At 40.6% G+C, this 21,166-nt stretch overlaps 1 protein-coding gene and 1 long non-coding RNA gene across 6 annotated transcripts in view; one reads left to right on the top strand and one right to left on the bottom strand.

Moving 5' to 3' along the window:
* MYOCD (myocardin) overlaps positions 1 to 21,166 on the top strand; it is a 306,072-nt gene that overhangs the window by 147,051 nt on the left and 137,855 nt on the right. For 2 of the 3 annotated variants that reach the window (XM_072821089.1, XM_072821084.1), the window contains exon 1: positions 15,394 to 15,613. The exons of the other annotated variant lie outside the window; for it this stretch is intronic. The gene's annotated coding sequence lies outside the window, so the exon portion shown is untranslated. Of the gene's footprint in view, positions 1 to 15,393; positions 15,614 to 21,166 lie in introns of those variants that run through there. 3 annotated transcript variants of the gene reach the window in all.
* On the bottom strand, positions 10,231 to 15,368 carry LOC140630600 (uncharacterized). Of its 3 annotated transcripts, XR_012028355.1 has the most exons (4): positions 15,282 to 15,368; positions 13,369 to 13,480; positions 11,721 to 12,255; positions 10,231 to 11,196 (listed from the first exon to the last, which is right to left on the bottom strand). It is a non-coding gene; the product is annotated as an uncharacterized lncRNA (long non-coding RNA). The 3 variants fall into 3 exon arrangements; XR_012028354.1 differs by lacking the exon at positions 11,721 to 12,255; XR_012028356.1 differs by lacking the exons at positions 11,721 to 12,255; positions 15,282 to 15,368 and adding an exon at positions 13,970 to 15,083.

The raw sequence follows: 21,166 nt of genomic DNA, 5'->3' as shown, positions 1-21,166 counted from the left end.
TAGATCATTTACATTTAACATAATTTTAACTATTGATATGCTAAGGCTTAAGTCTGCTGTCTCATTTTTATGTTTTCTGTTTATCCATATTTCTTCATTTTTCTGTTTTCTTTTCTCTGCCTCCCTATGAAGTACTTGAACATTTTTTTAGAATTCCATTTAGAATTACCTATGATATTTTTAAATGTATATTTTTATACAGCTTTTATCATGATTTCTTTAGGTGTTACATTAGTTATGCACAACTTACACAGCTTAATGCATCATCCTTTACCAATTCTAGCAAAGTGTAGAAACTTGACCTCTCTTTACATTTCTTTACTCTCCCTTATTTATAATATAATTGTTTTTTGAATATCCCCTGTACACACAAGGAAACCCACACAAGACAATGTTATAGCTTTTGGCTTCAACTATCAAATATAATTTAGAAAACTTATGAGAAGAAGGAAAATGTATTGTATTTACTTATACTTTTTTCTCCTGTAGTCTTTCTCTCTTTCTGATGTGCTCAGCATCCTTTTATTTTCTGTTTAGATGACTTCCTTGAGCCATTAATTTAGGGTAAATCTGCTGGTGACAAATTCTCTTAGTTCTTCTTTATCTATAATGTCTCAGTTTTCTCTTTATTCCTGAAGAATAGTTTCTCTGGATACAGACAGGTTTTTTCCTTTTTTTTTTTTTTTTTCAATACTTGAGAAATATTGTGCCATGTCTTTTTAACCTCTCTGGCTTCTGATATGAAATCAACTGTCATCCAAATTACTTTTCCCCTATAGCTAATATGTCATTTTCTCTGTCTGCATTTAAGAATTTTTTGTCTTTAGTTTTTATAAGTTTGATGATATGTCTTGCAGTGGATTTCTTGCATCTACACATTTATTCTTTTTTTTTTTTTTTTTTTTTTACCAATTTGGATATTTTTCAGCCATTATTATTTCAAATCCTTTTTCAGCCCCGCCTCCTTTCTCCGTGTCTTCTGAGGTTTACTTACATCTTTTGTTCTAGAACCACATGTCTCTGAGGCTGTATTCTTTTGATATTTGTAAGTTTGTTTTCTCTCTGGTCATTCAGTCAGGATAATTTCTCTCGTTCTGTCTTCAAGTTCTCTGACTCCTTCTTCTCTCTTTCCAGTTTTGCCATTGAGCCCATCTGTTCATTGTTCCTTTTGGGTTATTGTTTATTTTAGTTGAAATTTCCATTTGGTTCTTTCTTATATCTTATATTTATTTTCTGTAGTGTTCTGTCATTTTGATGAAATTTTCTATGTTCTTGATATGATGAGTAAGTCTTTATTGAAACCAGACATTTGGCATATCATGCTATACAATTAAATCCTTCTCTGATTCTACTCTGGTGAATGAAGGGGGGGTACCACCTCATTTCTGCCAGACAAGTAAGCTTGGAAGGCCTAGATTCTCTACTAGGCTTCTACTGACATGTGGGGGTTGGAGGGAAAATTTCCTTGTCATCGCTGGGTTGAGGTTGGGGTTGAGGTTCCCATTAAGTGTTCTTTTTTTAAATTGAGGGTGATAAACAAATCACAATAAATGCCACATTTTGTTTTGTTTTGTTTTGTTTTTAAGAGAGGAAGACAGCACACATGCATGAAGAGGGTAGGGGGAGCAGAAGGAGAAGGCAAGAGAATCTTAAGCAGGCTTCCTGCCCAGCATGGAGCCCAATGCAGAGTTTAATCTCACGACCCTGAGATTATGACTTGAGTCAAAATCAAGAGTTGGTGGCTTAACTAACTGAACTACCCAGGTGCTCCCATTACATTTTCTTTATCTCAGCAAAAAGGGGGTAGAATGCCATTACTGCTTCCCATGTGGTCTCTACCGACATCATAGTGGGGAGAGTGATGTCTTGTTACTACTGAGTGAGTATAAGCATTCGGACTCTCCACTAGGCCTCTTCTGACACCATCTGGCAGGGTTATTAGGACATCTCATTATAGACTGGCAATTATAGTCTGGCCTCCCCACTTGGTCTTTGCTGGAGGGTGGCAGGAATAACCACTACTTTGTCTGTGGTGTTTGGGCTGGAGTAAGCCATTATGGTCTGAAAGTTTCCTATCTTGCAGGATTGTACCTTTCCTGATCCTTGGTTGGAGAGAACAGGCTTTTGTTAGGGTCTTTTCTTGTCTGTGCCTATTGGTGTTTCTGGGTACAGGTCTTTTCAGTTCCTAGTCTGAAGTATATGAGGAAAAAAGAGAACCCAGAGGATTCAGCACCACGTTGTTCCTTGGATCAGGAACCTAGCCAATTCATCTGCTCACCACCTTTGAGAGTCTTCTTATGCTTCTTTTGTATAGAATAGCCAAAATTTTTAGTTGTACTTAGAAGGAAGAATAGAAAAATGTATGTCTACTCGGTCTTCCTGGAAGTGGATGTCCACGCTTTAATAATTTAAAAGTGTAAAATGTGAAAGTATTCAATTTTGTAAAATGAATGGACAGAAAGGTGAAATAGAAAAAAAAAAAAAAAACTTTAAAAAATCAGTAAGAATCCTCAACAAATGTTGAGGAATTCCTGGCTAACCTCCGAGAAGGCAGAATTAGATCTCCACATATATAATACTCCAAAATAAATTCTAGATAGATTAATTATATAGTTAGTTTTAAAAATAAAAATATAGAGCAGAATATACATAAGTGCATTGTGTAATCAGGATAGGAATAAATTTGAGACATTCTCTCCATAAATGATAGCTGTCTTTAAAATATGAATAATTCCTATAAATTAAGAGAAATCCAAGTACTATAAGTAAATAGAGAAAGGCCCAAAGAGATAATTTGCATAAAATACAAGTAATGCTAAAAAGTGCTAAATAACTAAGGATCCTAACAATGAAGAATTGGTTCAATAAATATTGGCCTATCCAGAGAATAGAATACCACGGGGCTCTGATAAACCGTGTCATGCAGGGATATTTAATTCCATGGGGAAAAGCTCGTAATTCGTCCTTAAGTACAAAACAAAAGGCAAATTACAAAGCAGTTTAGACACCAATGCTATTTTAATAGGTTAAAATGGTCAGAGAAATATCGTATTAGAAAAAATAGTATCAGTACTGAAAATTAGATATTGGAATTATGATTACTTTGTATTTTTACCGTTGTATTTTCCTATTTTCAAAATACATTTTTAAAAAGCACACTTTGATATTTAAGATCAAACACTAATTGTATATTAGGGGATTTCTGGGTCTTGGGGATGACTTTGACTGCTTGATGTTGTCATCTGAGACAGGCCATTTGTAGGTTTTCATTCTGCCCCTTAGCTTGTTGATTTTCATTTTCATGCTTGTTACTTCATTGTTACAAGAAGGCTGGTGTGCCTTCAGGCATCACATCAACACTCCACGTGGGTAGAGGGAGGAAGAGAACCCACTTCCTGCATCATCACCTCCATCTCATCAGTACTATTTTCCAGAAAACCCCTTCAACAGACTTGCTTACATCTCGCCCGGCCGACCAACGGGAAGCTGAGGAATAAGTAGGCAGTTTTCCAGACATCACAGATGATGCATGAAAGAAGGGGCTACGAATAGATGCCAAGTGAGCCCACTGTGATTCTTGCATAGTATTTTTATATAGAAAATTAAAAGCATATTTTGTAGAGTGTAATCAATCGAATGTAGTGACATCCAAAATATGCAAGAAGTATGTTTTGCAAGGCCTTGTAAAAAGCGTTTGTGACATCTGACCATTAAAAGGAGTTAGGGGATGTACTTACAAACTATTCGGGCTCCGATCCCTGCATTGCAGGGGTGAGACATTATAAATTACATGTCTCTACACTGAGAAAAGATGAGAAGGTTGATGTTGGGTGCATGTATCTCTACCATAAACTCTTTTACAGGCACTTCGTTATATGCGGCAGGCAAGAGTGCTTTCAAGCTGTGTTTGCTTACATGAAATCTGAGTCTGAGTCAGCCATCCAGCAACTGCAAAAAAATCATCAAAAAGGAGGATTGGTCATACAACTGAAGGCAGCAAGCTGTCGAACAGAGAGCAAAGGCTGGGCGGGTGTGGGGGTGGTCAGAAGATCTGAAGGTTCCATCACACTCTTCTGCTAAGCAGCTGTGTGCCCTTGGACACATCATTAACATTGACCAACTTGAGTTTCCTAATCTATAAGATCAGGGGTGTGCAGATGAGACTGCTTAAGCACTTGGAGCATGAGATGACTGTATCCTATTATAATTGATATCTTCTGAAAATTAATAACCACAAAGGTAATGAATCACACTGACCCTCTCACTGTGAGCCGACAGGAAGGAACACAGAGAGAACGGGAGGAACAGAGATGTGGGGAGGCTTTGGCTCTGTGTCAACTGCCATCATTCATGATAGATGGTACAATCCACAGGGGAAATGCAGCAGCCATAAACCCTGAGAACCCAAAGATACTCTAGCGACATTATTTTTGTACAATTTTTGTACAATCGGAGAAATGGCCTAGCAACAAGGCTGAGCCCGCACTCCAGCTCATGCCTTGGAGTCCTTGTTGATCTCATTTCACAAACTAGAAAGAATAATACACCTCGAGGGTGAAATGAATCACAATGCTCAGGAAGTGGTCACTGGTAGTTACTGGAAATCTTTCAGCCCAGAGATCAGAGGCTACACAAGGGACCCTATATGGGTACCATCAGATTGTATCAACAACCTCCCTATGGGTTGAGATGTAAGCGATGCATGTCAGCTCCAGCTCTGATGCACCACCCATAGCTCTGTGACATTCATCAAGCTACTTAACCTCTCTGTGCCTCCGTTTCTCATCCGTAAAATAGGAGACAGTAATTGCAACTGCTCCTTAGAATTGGGTGAAATTGAAAAAGTGTAGGCCAATGCCTGGTCTCAAGATAGTTATTATCAGAGGTAGGTTTTCATTCTTTAAGTGAGTCAGTGAATTTGCAACTAAGCTTAAAAGTTGTGATATATTAGTGCCTCGTGGTGGATTTCTTAGTTTTGGGAATAGATTCTTTATTGCAGAAAAGGCAAAAAGTAGGGAGTTTGCCATAAAACTTGGCAAAACTTTTAAATACACATTCCAAAGGATGGGTGCGGCTTTGCAAACAGTTGCTGCCTAAAGTCCAGAGCTGCTCCCTAGGACATGCAGCTCAGGCACCTGTAGTCCTGGGGAGAAGGCATAGAATGAGGGAGGATAAGGTCTGGGGGTCAGACAGGAATAGAGATAGTATGTTTGAGTTTGGCATGGACTATGTCTTTCAGCAGAAACTGACGATGTAACTGGAAGTGGTCATGGAAACAGAACTGGAAGCATTTTCAGCTATCCTCTCCTCCTATTTCTCTGATTGAAAACCTCTCCTGGACTCTTAACAGGTGGTCCACTTGCAATATCTTAATATGGGCTGTTAGAAGAGGCTTTCAAATCAGTGGGGAAAAAAGCTGGGTTGTTCATTAAATGGTATTGAGACAGCTGGCTAACCATTTGGAAAAACAAAGTGAGAACCCTATCTCAAACCAAAATAAACCACAAAGGGGTTAAATATTTAAAGAAACACGGAGACGTGCAAGCCTCCGAAGAAAATACAGGTGAATAACAGCAGAACTAGATTACGGGAAAAGATTCCAATGATACCTAGAGCCGAAATTATAATAGGAAACGCAATTGGTGATTGCATAAACAATTGTAAATGTCCTTTTATATTAAAACAAATACCATAGACAAAATAAGGAGAGTAGTAACTTAAGAGAAATAGCTCATCAGGCGAAAGAAAGGGTTATTATCCTCAATACAGAGAAAGCTCTTATAAATAAATTAGGAAAAAGATGACCTGTCCCCATTTCTTTCCCCTACCATTATATGGTAATGGCCATAAACAAGACATTAAAAAAAAAGATTTTATTTATTCATGAGAGACACACAGAGAGAGGCAGAGACACAGGCAGAGGGAGAAGCAGGCTCCCTGTGGGGAGCCCGATGTGGGACTTGATCCCAGGACCCCGGGATCACACCCTGGGCCAAAGACAGATGCTCAACCACTGAGCCACTCAGGTGCCCTAAAAGGACATTTTAAAAACAAGAAAGACATATGGCAAATAGAACATAAAGCAAAGCTACTTACACAGTCTTTCGTGTAAGCAGCTACTTGTGATCCATCAAGTTGTCAAAGATGAAGAGCAGCCATACTCTGTGTCCATGTCAGAGGAAGCATTGGTCAGGCCATAGGCAGTTGCAGGTTGCAAACATACAAAAACTTCTTGGAGAGCTCATGGGCCATGTGGGTAATTTTTTTTTTTTTTTAATGAAAAGTCTTTGACAGCCTCCAATATTTATCCTTAAAAAATGATCATCACCATGCCTGGAGACTTATACCAAGGGTGTCCATTGAGTGGATGTGGGAATCTCAATGTAGAAAATTAAGGAGACATCTGCCATCTGAGGCTGGTTAATAATTAAGATTGAGTTTCCACAGTGGGATACTGTGGAGTTGTTTCTTCAAAAAGGAATGTTCCTCAAAATTGTGGTACATTTGTCAAAACCAAGAAACCAATACTGATATGTTGTTCTTAACTAAACTCTATAGACTATTCAGGATTTTATCAGTTTCCCATTAATGTCTTGTTTCTGATCCAGGATCCAATCCAGGATAGGTTGCATTTAATGTTCACATCTCCCCAGAATTCTCCTCAGTCATTCCTAGTTTCTTATGACTGTGACACTTCCGAGGAATACTGGCCTGAGGGGCCAGTTGTTCTTCACCACTCACTAATATTTTTCCATGTATGTGTGTTCACATGCTAAACATAGTAAGGTATAGAATTTTAATATAAATATACTATACTCCCATTTTATGATTGTTTTAATGTCAATGTCATTCTGCATCATATTGTAAGGTGCAAACAATGAGGAAAGCTGGGTGAGGGGCATATGGCAAGGCCCCATATGATCTTTGCAGCTTTTATGAAATTCCAAAATTATTCCAAAATATAAAATGTATTAAAAATATCAGGACATTTTAATCATTTTTTAATAGGCTCCACGCCCAGTGTGGAGCCCAACACAGGGCTTGAACTCACGACTCTGAGGTCAAGACCTAAGCCAAGATCAAGCATCAGATTCCCAACTGACTGAGGCACCCATTGCATATGAATGCAATGAAGGATGAGCTGACTTAAAAACAGAATATTATAGGAGTATATTTGTGAACATAGAGTAATAATAGGAAAAAACAAATGAAAATATGGCATGCTTCTATTTAAAATGTTTTAAAAGTCCGTGATTTGTTTGCTTCCTATTTGAATAATAAGAACAAATACATGTTACCTGTAAGAGAAAAGTAATTATGGTTTAAAAACATCCCTGAAGGTGGGCATGGGAAGCTGCAATTCTCAAATCTCCAGTCTTACAAGTTGGAATCAGAGGTTTCCCAGCCATGTGCCTGCTCCTTGATACCTTGAGGCCACAGAACCTTTGTCCCTTTCTTCTAGCAATAAATTCAAGTAAATATTTATTCCTTTACACTTATTATGATCCAGCATATCTTGTCTCTGTTCAGTTCAGACCATTCAAGACAGAAGGATAAAGATGAGAGTCTCCATATAGATAAAAAAGAGGGAGAGAGAGAGAACAGTTTCACGCCATGAAATACTTTCCACAGGGCTGGTTATTTAAAATACAATTTTCAGAGAAAACGACAGCCAGCTGACAAGAAAAAAAATACAAAATCGTTCAACTTCAGCGCTGCCGTTGGAAAACGGAAGACAAAATATAAACAACCATTTTGCCTATATTACGTTCATCCCATAATCACAGCACTTCCATATTTGGAATAAAGAGCTTACCATTTGAATGCACATACAACTGATACTTATTGTAATATTTTGGACATGTGCCCACATACTGCAATCTTTTCGTGGGCTTGTCTTACCCAGAAATGAATTCGCTGGATGCTTTCCAAGCTGGAATTTGGGTTTCTAAGAATGTAAATACCACATTATAATCGACTTCCCAGTAACTTTTAAATTCATGGAGATTAAACAGTAGCAGGCAAAAGTGGCTTCAGAAGCCCTGGAGACAAATCTGCCTACGTCACCTCCTCCACCACCACAACCCCACTCCCAGGGCTCCCACTCTCCTGTCATATTTCAGAATTCATTTTTGTGAGCCTGAGAGATTTGATGGTTTTCCAGAACCTTCCTCACAAACACAGTGCCTTATGCCTGCTGAGAGTTACCGACAAGTCAATTGATAATTATAAAATAGTGCAGAAAGCATTCTCACTGGGAGGAGTGAGAGCTGTGGGGAAAGAGCAGATATTCAAGGCCTTAAAATCATGAAGGGCCTTGAAAGTCATATTAAGGAGGTTGGACTTTATCTCAGTCATCTCAGTGGGTGAATTGTGGTCCTCTCCTCCCAAAATCCGTATGCTGAAGTTCCAATTGCCTGTAACTATATTTGGAGATAAGGTACTTAGAGAAGTAATTAAGTGAAAAAGACACTAGGGAGGGCCCTGATGCAACAGGACTGGTGTCCCTGTGAGAGCAGATGAGGACACACAGCCGGAAGACCACATGAAGACCCCGAGCGAAGATGGCATCTTCTAGCTGAGGAGCGAGTCCCCGAAGAAACCAACACTGCGGAACCTTGATCTCGGGGCTTCCAGCCCCCCAGAATGGTCAGAGAAAGCCACTCAGTCTGCGGTCCTTTGTTCTGTTACTCAAGCAGACTCACACTACATTGTGTTTTGAGCAGCAGGAGGAGGATGGTAAGATTTCTCTTCCTGGAGCATTGCTCTGGCTGATGGACAGAAGGGATCGGTGATGATCACAGCTGCTGGGGAGACCTGTACATGCCAAGCTCAGCACAGACATGAGGGGCATCTTCTAAATAGGTGCTCATTCAAATAATGTGCACACAGGTTGTTTCATACACGCTTTGCAAAGGCACACCCATAGGGAGCCCTGATGACAGAGCGCAGGTTAAAGGGATTGGAAAGAAGCAAATAGGTTTGAGAGAGATTTAGAAAACAGCCAGTGGTTTCTGAAGATTGGTTGGCTGCTCCTAATGAAGATGGCAAAGGCAAGGATAAGGTTGCCTGTGTTGGCTTTGAGCTTGAGGGACTGAGTGGAGGTGTCCAAGCGGAGGCTTTCCATAGGGAATCAGAGATATGAAAACACGAATTTTTAGATGCATCGCAATTTCTAGCCCACTCTTAAACTATAGGCATTGATAAGAATGAAAAGAATAACGTACAAAATAGGGAAGCAGCATAAGAGGAATAAAAATAAGTATTATGTTTGTAATTCCAACCTCTAAATTGTTACGGGAATGTAGCATCAAAATAAGAAAAATGGTGCCACCATTTTCCCTTCCCTTCTTCTGCATACCCATTAGTTCCAGGCACAACAGGCTTCCCCTGTCTAATTCCTGGAGTCCTAGGAGTGGCCTGGATATAGAGATACTGCGTGCATGGATTTCATTATTCATCCAGCAAATATTAGTACGCACGCTATGTCATATATTGTGCTAAGCTTCTGTGGGCCACTAAAAGCCATCGTGTTCCCCCCTTTTCAGAACAATCCAGGTGTTTGATCTATTGCAGGCCCCCTAGAATTGTAATTCTATGGGCAGCACGGAAGAGCAAGCCTAAGTTCTTGCCAAATGCATAGCTAAAGTTGCTTCAAGAATACGTGTAGATTTGAAAAGAATAAAAGCAAAGCCACTGCCCCTTCCCCTTTATCATCAACATAATCAAGGGTTGACCAAAGTGTAGCTGAGGGTGGTACTTTGCATTTGGCATTATGTGCATTGAAGTTCAGATAGTCTAGTTATTACACATTCCCCAGATTTTTTTTTTATTTCATGAATATGCCGGAATGCTTTTGTTTAGTTAGAAGGGAAGATGGGTTTAGGAATTAGCGTTGCAACAGGACAAGCTGAGACAGAAGAGGCTACATGGAAGCCACAGCTGGCTACCTGGTTTGTGTACACCCGGGAGGAACCCCTTTGGGACCACCTGAAAGTAACGGATGAACGGGAGAGGGGGATTTACTCTTGCTTGAGCTCAAAGTATTATCATTTGGGCACGGATATAAATGTAACCCTCTTACCGGCCCCAGGCTGGTGAGGCCCAGAAACATTTGGGCAACATGAGATAAGTAAACATATATTCAAATCCTTCTGGGAACCTGGAATAAGATTGTCTTGCTTTTTTAAAAAGAATACTTATAACATGAAATAATCATTTATGTTGATATTTGACTTAAATGGCAGTTTATTCAGCTTAGTAACTCCATCAAGAACAAAAAATTCATATGTAGGAGATTATAGGAAAGCAGAAAGCTTTGGTCTCTTGGCAGAAAGGAAGGGAAATAAGGAGCTTTGGCCAAGAAGTCAACAATCCTTAAGCGAGTTGTAAAATCCAGTCTGGAAGCAATGCGGAAATCCATCGTCACCCAACCGTGTCCTCATGAAAGGATGATGACACCGAAAGAGGAATGGGACTCTAATGGGAGAAGACATTTGAAGTGATGTCTCCCAACTCTGGTCAAATTTGATTCTACAGCATCCCAGGGGGCCACCGCATGTCCTTTTATTGTTTCATTCTTGTTCAACACAGTTTCAGCCCAAAGGAGATATCAACTGGGGCTAGCAAAAATTTTTTCCAGTCTGTAGGGAGAAGAAATCCACAAGTAGAAATCAAAATTCCAGGAAACATACTCTACAGAGATGGACATGTCCCCATCCAGCATTCATCTGTCTTTATTTTCTTGTCATGCTCCCACAGAGCCAAGCTGCCCCAAAACAGCCAGAAGATTTGACTGAATGTACAGAGATTGCGCATCCCGTTCCTACAAACCCATTACGGGGAGGGCAAAGCTATTTGTCAAAAGCCTATTAATAGTAGACCGATTCTTCTTTGGCCGCCCTTTGAGCAGTGCTTCTCAACTACAGAGTGCACACAGATAGTCCGGAAGATATTGGTAAAAATACAGATTCTGATTCAGAAGATCTGAGATGGGGTGTGTGATTTTATACTTCCAGGTGACACTGATGCTGTTGGTTCACATCACACTTTTGCAAGTTGAGTTTTCCTATAACATCCTCCGGATGGAGAAAAATTGTGTTGCCTTTTCCACCTAGCACTGCAGGAGAAAACTGTCAGCCACAGATGCATTCGGCATGGGTTCAATTCTAGGCTGCCTGCACACGATGAGTGAGCCTTTACAGATAAGTAGCAACTTAAAAGAAAAGAAAGAGAGAAGAGAGGAGAAGAGGAGAGGAGAGGAGAGGAGAGGAGAGGAGAGGAGAAGAGAAGAGAAGAGAAGAGAAGAGAAGAGAAGAGAAGAGAAGAGAAGAGAAGAGAAGAGAAGAGAAGAGAAGAGAAGAGGAGGAGAGGAGAGGAGAGGAGAGGAGAGGAGAGGAGAGGGGAGGAGAGGAGAGGAGAAAGAAGAGAAGAGAAGAGAAGAGAAGAGAAGAGAAGAGAAGAGAAGAGAAGAGAAGAGAAGAGAAGCAATTTATATGTCACCATTATAAAGCCACTTTGCTATGTCACCATTATAAAGCACCATATTATGCAATGCTGAATTTACTCACAACTCCCCCAGTTACTGGCAAACCGTCCATGCTAAACATCTAATTTCAAGTCTGCTTAGTTGAAAAGCATGACATTGCATTGCATTACTTCGTGGAAGAGAGAACCTGCCTGGGATTCAGAAGACTTGAAGTCCTAGCTCTATCATTCACCTGTCGCGTGACTTTGAGTAATGCCTTCCTCGCCTCTGAAGCTCAGGTGTGAAATGAATAGAATTGACTAAATGCCCACAGGGGTCCTTTCAGCTCCAGGGTTCCATCTGCTGCACATCATATTGAAACATCATTTAAGCTGTCGCCAATAATTAGGAAGGTCCCGGGTACGAGGCTCATCATTAGTATAAATGCTCTTGGTCTCATACTCATGACAACAGGACCGAGAGTGTGGTGATTGGGGCACTGGCTTTGAGGTCACACAGAGATGGACTCCAATCTTTCCTGCTCATGTCACCAGACTTGTGGTATTGCAGAAATGACTGAATTTCTCTGAGCTTCAGTTAGGTCATCTGTAAAACGCCCAATGAGACAGCTTCATTGGAATATTCTAACTAGAGTGAAAATTCTAGTTCTGGTTTGCCCAAGATTGAGGAGTTTTCCAGAAGTGGAACTTTTACTACTAAAACCAGAAGAGTTCCAGGCAATAGGGTCATTGGCCATTCTCAACTCCCAAGGGCCAACCATGAGAAGCCTGTAAAGCACATAGAGAAGAGTCAATGAATATTAGATATTAGCCTCCATTACCAATATTATAAAAATCTACAGAATTCAGGGTGAATTTGTGTTCGATAAGAACCATAATCCCGAATTGTCTTTCTGGGTCCTGACATCACCTACTTGGAGGTTATATGGAGGTTATATCACTAAAAAAGAGAGAGGACTTGAAATTAAGTCCAGCCAGGAATGTGAGCAGTTGTCCTTTCTAGAACTGGTGTCATATGCTGAGGCAAGACCAACATCTTTTTCTTCCATCAAACACCCCAGGGCTCATCCTTGTCAGGAAAGTACGAATATGTCCCCTAAGATTAGCATAAGGCTTGTCTCACCATTGTCCTGGGAATTTTGTGCTCATCCTGCTGGAAAGTCTGCCACGAACTAATCTGCATAGACAGTTAGAGAGAACTCAGTAACCAGATTTTCTTCTTACAGCCACTTCTGCTCTACACCCTGTGCTTTTCCCTTTCTTCTCACTCTCAGTGCCACCCTGACCTGTTCCCATGGGCTCCAGGTTCCAATCAGCCAGCCTCCAGGATCATCATTCTGGTTGCAGTTCATCAACTCCTTGTCTTTAATTAGTCCTGGTGGTCTCACTTCTCCATAAGCTTTCCTGTGGTTTCCAATGGAAATCATATTGCTCTATCCAACAGAAGCCTCTTCAGCTTCATCCCAGAGCTTGTGTACCCTGCCCACCCTGGTTTGTTCAGGGCAGTTTCAGCTTCCATTTGCTGTCCCAGGTTAGTAATTAATTAATAGGAAGTAATTGTTCCCCTTGACTCTAAAAAATGTCCTGGCTTGGAAAATAAACTATGTAAACACACGCTGTAGAGTATGATTCAGTGAATGAGTCAACCATGTCACAGGGAGCGAAACATTCATAAAACTCATCAACACTAGTTAGGGTTTGAGGAGGAAATTCACCAAAAGACATACAAGTAGAAAGCTAACATCATGCTGACGAATATGTGCTCCTGGGCCAGACTTCATTGCTTTGGGTGAAAAGATGCTGCAAAGAACAAACTTGTACCTTATGAGTGAGTTGTATTTCTTAAGAAAAGGAAAAAAATAATACAAAGAGACTTATTACCAAGCAAATAGACCATCAACATGAACATCCATGCTTCTGCCTTACTAGAAGCCACTGGAGACAAGGTTCTTATTGTGGAAGGTGGGCAGCATGCTTGGCCTCATGGGAGGATCTAGGGAAATGGGATAAATCAGACCAGAATTAGAATACTGACTTTTTTCAAAGTGTAACCTTGGGTAAATGACTTTATGTGTCTGACCCTTAGTTTCATTTGTTATGAAAGGAGAGAGTTCAATTAGCCATTGGTTTTCTAGCTAGGCTCTGCAGAGGCTAAGGATTTTAGTGGAGTTGCCTTATGGAGTCTTGGGGGAAAAGGGGTAGGTCAAGATTTCCTACCACTGCTCAAATAGAGTTCCACTTTCATCATTTTTCATCAAGTAATGAGCTGTCTTAAGATTTTGATACTTTGGAAGGAAAGATTTTGGTGCTACAATAAAATGTTAGCACTTACAGACCAGACAGTCTCAAAGATCCCTTCCCAACTCTGATAGATGTGGTTCTGATGCCTCGGAAAATGTCAACAGTTAGTGAGCCTACAAATGGAAGTAGACAGGAAAGTCCTCTGATGCCCTCAAGAGAGCCACAGTTATTAAGTACAAACCAGTCAGCCTTAGGTGTGTACACTGGTTTGTTGGGGAGGCTGATGAAGACAGGTGTGACCAAGGAACGTGTGGTTATAGACAGGTGAAGGTGTGCCCAGGAGATGTCTTCAATGGAGAACTTTCTAGGCCTCTGACAAGTGTTCTGTTCCTAGCAGTGATCTTTCTCCATTACTCATAAAGACCCAGAGATTCTAAACTGGTCCTAGGCTGATTCTAGATTATTAGGGGAAAGCCGGGTGTCTGAAAAGCATTGCCAGTATGTCCAAAATTCTTGATAATAGTAATAATAACAATAATGAAGTCTGTTGTGCCCATCACTTTGGGGATTGAGCAGCACATCTAAATTTAAAGAGAAAAACATCCTTCTTCCTGCAATGAATATCAGAAATCTAAACATTTAGATATGACACCTTATTGAGAACAAAGTAGGGAGAGGTAACATGGTCTCTTTCCTACATGCTGGATGTTCCAGAAGCCAAGAGAAAAAAGTAGGCAGTGGTGAGGGGATGATGGAATCGCTTGCTTTCACTGACCCGGAAGAAAATGCAGATCTTGAACCATAAGGAAAAGATCCACACCATTGAGAGGATTTGTGATCCCACTACCTATATAGCCAGGAGGCCCCTGGGAATCAAACTAGGAATCTGGGAGACTTGTTTCCTTTTCTGTCTGAAAGCACCAGATAAGTTACACTTAAGATCAAAGTTGAATGAAAATCATTTGTGCTCTCTTTTTAATCTTGATCCAAAAAAAGAACAACAACAACAAAAAAAACCAAATGAGATTTCTTCCATTGTATGTACTGTTAGCCTCATATCTGAAACACTTTCAATTTTGGTTTCAGTTTGGAAATCATTTGAATCTCGTTTTTTCCATACTCTGTCATTCCAGAATGACTCACTTGATTGCTGTTCCTTATTTCACCAAACTCCTAATCATGCCACAATACTATTTAAGAGTATCCCTGGGGGATGCCTGGGTGGCTCAATGGTTGAGTGTCTGCCTTTAGGTCAGGGCGTGACCCTGGAGTCCTGGGATCGAGTCCCACATCGGGCTCCCTGCACGGACGCTGCTTCTCCCTCTGCCTGTGTCTCTGCTTCTCTCTGTGTCTCTTGTGAATAAATAAATAAAATCTTAAAAAAAGAATATCCCTGGAATTCCACCACATGAGGGATAAAGACCAAAGTCTTCATATGATGGATGTTCATGATGGCCACATCAGCCCTTAATTCAGGCTCATGTCTTTATGACCCAGAAGCACCAGATTGCCCAGTAGTTGCCAAGCACATCTTGTTCCTTCCATTCATTTACCTTCTTCACGAAGCTTTCCAAACAGGTAGAAAGAATCACTTTCCTCTGCTCCCAGAATCCTCTGTGCCTGGATGCTCTGTGCCCATTGTTGGCTCAGCATGGATCCCACTGTGCCTCATAAACCATCTGTGTAACTCTCCTGCTACGTAGGCAGTGAGAAGCATGAGGGCAGGCCTTTGCCTATTCACTTTTTATACTTCTGGCACCTAATAAGGAGCCCAGTAGAAAAGTCCTTGATAGATGCTCAAGGAATCTTCATAGGAAAAAAAAATTTAAATGAATGTATTCTCGGTTGCATCTCAAAATCAAGGAACTGCATAGTCCTCGAAATGGTGGGTGGTTCTTTTGTGTGTTTTAAATATATAAGCCTATTTTACCGGTTGTAAAACAAAGGGTACCAGAAATCTTTTAAAGCTAAGTCTTTTCAGTTTAGGATGACTGGTTAAGCATATGTTTTCAATCCCCTTTTCTTTCCAAATGTCCATAGAATTGTCATTCTCCCATAAAGAAAAATTAGCAAAAAGTCTGCATTGGCTCTGAGAAATTGGGAAGGGCAGGATCCACATGCAGACAATTCTGAGAAATTTCTGTTAAATGTAGTGCAGACCAGGAGACATTAGATAGAGCTTGCCCACAATTTAACAAATGCCATGCAGCCCCCACCTGAGCGGTTAATGGAAAACACCCTTGAGATGAGCCCCTGTCAAGTTCCCTGGCTCAAAGCTTCCATGGACCAATCTCTAAGGGAGTGTCTGAATGTTGCTGGAACAAATGGGAAAGTTGAGGCCAGCTGACGGCATTGACACAACCTTTTTTTTTTTTTTTTAAGAGTTTATATATTTATTTGAGAGGAAGGGAGAGAGAGCAGGAGCAAGGGAGGGGCAGAGGGAGAAACAGGAGAAACAGACTCCCCACTAAGTGTGGAGCCCGACCCAGGGCGCCGTCCCAGGACTCTGAGCTCATGACCTGGGCTGAAGTCAGACATGCTTAATCGACTGAGCCACCCAGGCATTCCAGCATTGACAAAATCTTTGAAAGGAGATTCAAATAATTCTATGTGAAAAACAAATTATGTGACAGGGAAATGTGCATGCATATTGGATATTTAATGATTGCAAGTAAGGACTGTTAGTTGTTGTGTGTGTGTGTGTGTGGTTTTTTTTTTTTTTTTTAGATATAATAATGAGACATGGACTTTGGTGATGCTTTTTGAAAGTGTTCCTGTTTTCTATCCATTTGATCCTCATTATTCATGGATTCCAGCTTTGGGAATTTGCCTACTAGCTAAAAGCTATTGGTATCCTCCAAATCATTACTCAAGGGGCTTCCGCAGACATCTGAGGACAGGAGAGTGGTGAAGTTGGAATCACCCAAAAATGCATGGCCCACCGGGATTCAACAAGTGACACTCTGTCTTCTTGTTTCAGCTCTCATTATGTAAACCAATATCCTTTTCACTGCATAGTTCTGTGTTTTTAGCATTTTTGTGCCTTTTGCTGGTGACTTTATTGTTTAAAATGGCCCCCAAGCATGGGACTGAAGTGCTGGCATGGTGTTCCTAAGCTATGATGTGCCTTATGGGAAAAATAAGCATTAGATCGAAGCTCCATCCAGGCATGAATTATGCTGTTATTGGCCATAAGCCCAATGTTAATGAATCGACTATTTATTAAATAAGGTGTCCTTAAACAGACACACACATTTAAAAAGGTGGGGAGGGGGTTATGTATTAATCGATTGACAAAAATCTTGTGACCAGAGGCTCACAGGAACATAACCCTGTATTTGCTCAAAAGCAACAATTCAGGATTTGTTATTTCAATGTTCACAAGACTTTAAGGAGCATAACTACCACAAATAACAAGAATCATCTGTAAACAGGGATGAACTGATATATACACATATATGAACATATGTTCATATATATGTATGTGTGTATTATGTATGTATGTATTTGCTCCAAAATAATCTAGAGGACTGGAAGTGGGAATAGAAATGAAATAAGTTGGCCATGAGTAAATTGTTGGAAATGCATGACAGGTATATGAGTATTCATCATACCATTCTCTCAACTTTTGTATATATTTGAAATTTCCCATAACCCAAAGGTTTTATTTCTTAAAGAGAGAGAGAAAATAGCATAGCAGAAACACAAGTTTGGCTTTTCTTCAGGCATTAAAAATCATGTAGTGTATTATTTAAGGGAAATATAATTATTTAGAAGTAGAATGAATTAAATTTCATGTGAAGTATAAATGATCCAGTGCCACGGAAAGTTAGTATATACAAATCGGCCAATGCAAAAGATAGTGCACGAGTGTGGGCTTTATAAATTGTAAGGTAATACTGAAACTTGCATGTCGTTTTTGGAAGTAAAAAGAGAAAAGCAAGAGACATGTATAACAGACTACCTTTTGCCATTTAGGTGTAATAAGGCTCAGTTTCTAACCTGCACTCCTGTTTATCCCATTAATAAACCTGCTTCAGGCCTCCCAGGAGGCTCTGACCCCCCGTGCCCTGGCTCAGTGTCCGAGAGTTCATAACAGGTCAGGTTCAAGGGCCAATGTGCTGCTCTATCACTGCAGGTTTCCCCAATGCCTCACCTTGCACTCAGGCCCTCCGACATTAATTCAACAGTTAATTCAAGCTAAAGCCTCTGTACCCTTCTTTTTCTCCTTCATCTCCTACAACAGTGTGTTCCAAATATTTTCTGAGTGGTCTCAGAGCTCCAGGGAGATCTCCCCAGAGATCTGGGGCCAGGGTAAGCTAGGAGGCTGCCCCGGCAGCAAAGAGCAATGCCTCTTTCATCCACTCCATAGTATGGGTTTGGCAAACGATCTTGCAAGGGTAAAAAAGAAATATTCTCTTCTCAGGGAAAAAAATTGCACAAGCCACACTTCTGAGACACGTTTTACGAGGAGGGCACAGGAGGCCTATGCATGTGGCACCTGTTCCTCATGAACCTGACTGACTTCAGGTGAAAGATTCACACTTACTCAGCATGTTTGGTTGGAGAAACGAGGCTCTCTTGCCACCCAGATCAGCACAGGTTCTTCTGAAATGCTTAGCACTGGCCAGGTTTTCTGCTCAGAGCCTTGTGTCGTTTGGGTCTTCAGCTTGAGAAGGATTGGGAAAACCCCCAGATTTTTTTGAGTTCTCAGGCTCGTCTTCACTACCATTTCCTGAGAGCCTGTCGTATGCTATTTTATGCCTGTTACTTCGCATTCATTATTTTATTTAACCCTCTCAGTAAACGTACAAAACAGGTGGTAGCTTCCTCGTGTATGAAGTACACTCTTTTATGGGCAAGTGACAAACCCCCAGCTCTGAGCCTCAGAGGCTCACAGAAGCAAGTGTAGGGAAGGCTGGGTGGAGCCTGTTTCTGGAAGGAGCAGAACCCAGGGCCCCAGTGCTGAAAAGACACTTGTCACCTTCTCTCCTCTTGCCTCCTATGTTCACCTTGGCTTGTGCCCCGCAGAAGTGGTCACTTTACATGCTTTCTGCAAAAGCAGGGACCCTGCTTTTTCTCTGCAATAGTCTCAGCCGATAGAACAATGCCTTGCCCATGGAAGGCACTCAAAATTATAACTACAGAATAAATGGATGGGATGAAATCATGGTATGGAATGTTCTAAATCCCTAACTCTCAGCTCATACCAAAGACACTGTGGCATTTCCTGCTGTGCAGTGGATCATGGTGAACACTGAGCAAGTGAATCACCATACAGTAGCCTCTCTCCAGCCACTCTTCAGAATGGTCTCCATTATTTATCATATCTTCTTTTTCACTTTTAGCTGAGTTATTCCAAATATATTTTTACATGGTATGTATGACACAATAGGTAAAACAAGGCCAGAACATTCTCTTTCTATGAAATGTATGGGCAAGTGTGTACCCTTGGCTGTCCTTGACTTTGGGTTACTGTGAGCCCCTGCTATTGTTTTTTTCTTTTGTTTTGTTTTGTTTCTTTAGGAGAAACTCCTCTTAGTTGACAGTCTACCAAATAATCTCATTATGCTTCTATATTTCAGAAGGGAGCATCTTTGCATGGGTTGGGTCCTAAAAAAAGCACTCAACCTCAGATCTCCAAACATAAAATGAAAGATTTGGACAAAACATTCAAGGAACCTTCTGATTCATTCTGAACTTTCTATTGCTTATCACTCCACCCACACTTAGGCTTAGCTACCATCACTATTTGCTTACTACTTGGGTCCAAATCCAGTGTATTTTCCTCCATTGGAGATCCAAGAAGGTATAATAGGTTTTCTAGGTCAGTCTCAAGAAGGCATTCCAATATTAGTACTTAAGAAAATATAACACTCTAGTAAGCCTTCTATAAAAGGAAGCAGATAATAAACAAATGATACAAAATATTGATGTTGTCTGATACAGAATTCATTAAAATTTGTAATGTCAGGTAGTAACAAGGCAAAGGTTTAAAGCAATGCTGTCCAGTAGACGCTTTTCATTCCTAGCAGTCATGATTATCAAGTAAAAAGAGGGGTACTTGGGTGGCCCAGTGGTTGAACATCTGCCTTCGGCTCAGGTCATGATCCTGGGGTCCCGGGACCAAGTCCTTCATAGGCCTCCCAGGGAGCCTGCTTTTCCCTCTGCCTGTCTTTCTGCCTCTCTCTCTGTGTCTCTCATGAATAAATAAAATCTTTTTTTAAAAAAGTAAAAATAAAGCAGTGAAATTAATTGTAATAATATATTTTATAAAACCAAATATATCCAAGATATGATCAACATGTAATGAATATAAACGGAGTTTGGGGGTGTTTTTTTTTTTCATTTTCTAATTATTCAGGTTAGCCTGAAAATTCAAAATGGCCTTCAGAATACTTCTTAAAGTAATTGTTTCCCCATGTTTTATGTTTACTGTTTTTTTTTATTGGAACATAATTGCTATACAGTATGATATTAGTGTCAGGTATAGAATATGGTGATTGGACCTTTATATACATTATATACATTTATATATGTTATATACATTACATTACCAGAGTCTTTGTACATGGTTATTAAAATATAATTGGCCAGGGGCACCTACGTGGTTCAGTCTGTTTAGCCTCCAACTCTCGATTTTGGCTCAAGTCATATTGGAGTCATGAGATTAGCCCAGAGTCGGGCTCCATGCTCACTGGGGAGTCTTCTGGGGATTTTCTCTCTCTTCCTTTCCCTCTGCCCCTCCCCCACACCTCTCTCAAATAAATCGATAAAATCTTTAGAATTTCATCGGTTCTATTCTCAATGCTGTGCATCTCTGTAACTTACTGCTTTTCTTTTTTTTTCTTTTTTTTTTTTTTACTTACTGCTTTTCTAACTGAAAATTTATACATCCTCCTCCCCATCACCTATGTCATCCGTATCCCCCCCCACCCACGGCCTCCCTTCTGGCCATCATCAGTTTGCTCTCTGTATTTATGAGTGTTTCTGTTTTGTTTTGCTTGTTAATTTGTGGGTTGTTTGTGGAGGCCAAGAAAAATCAAGGCCATTCCACCTCAAGTTTAGCATTAGCACAACTACAGCCATCTTAGGCCCCTGTGAATAAAAGCTGAACTTTATGGGGAAAACTGCAGAATGTCCTCAATGTCCTCGGCAGGTAATCCCATATCAGAAAGACAACAGAGCCCACACCCGTGGTAGAAAGTCCCGTATTAGAATGAGAACAGAGCTCAATGCCCTTGAAAGCCCCATATCAAAATGTAAACAGAACTTGAGAAATTCCTCCATCCCTTCTGAAAATCCCCTAGACCAGCCTATAAAAAAACCCAGCTGTAACCCACTTCAGGGTCCAAGTCCCTGCTCCGCTGTGTCAGGTACACTTGGACCCAAGCTCGAGCTTGCAAATAAACCCTCGTGCGCTTGAATCGGTGTCAGC

This window comes from Canis lupus, chromosome 3 (genome assembly GCF_048164855.1).
Source record: "Canis lupus baileyi chromosome 3, mCanLup2.hap1, whole genome shotgun sequence".
Classification (NCBI taxonomy): domain Eukaryota; kingdom Metazoa; phylum Chordata; class Mammalia; order Carnivora; family Canidae; genus Canis; species Canis lupus.
This window is presented reverse-complemented; position numbering and strand designations above follow the sequence as displayed.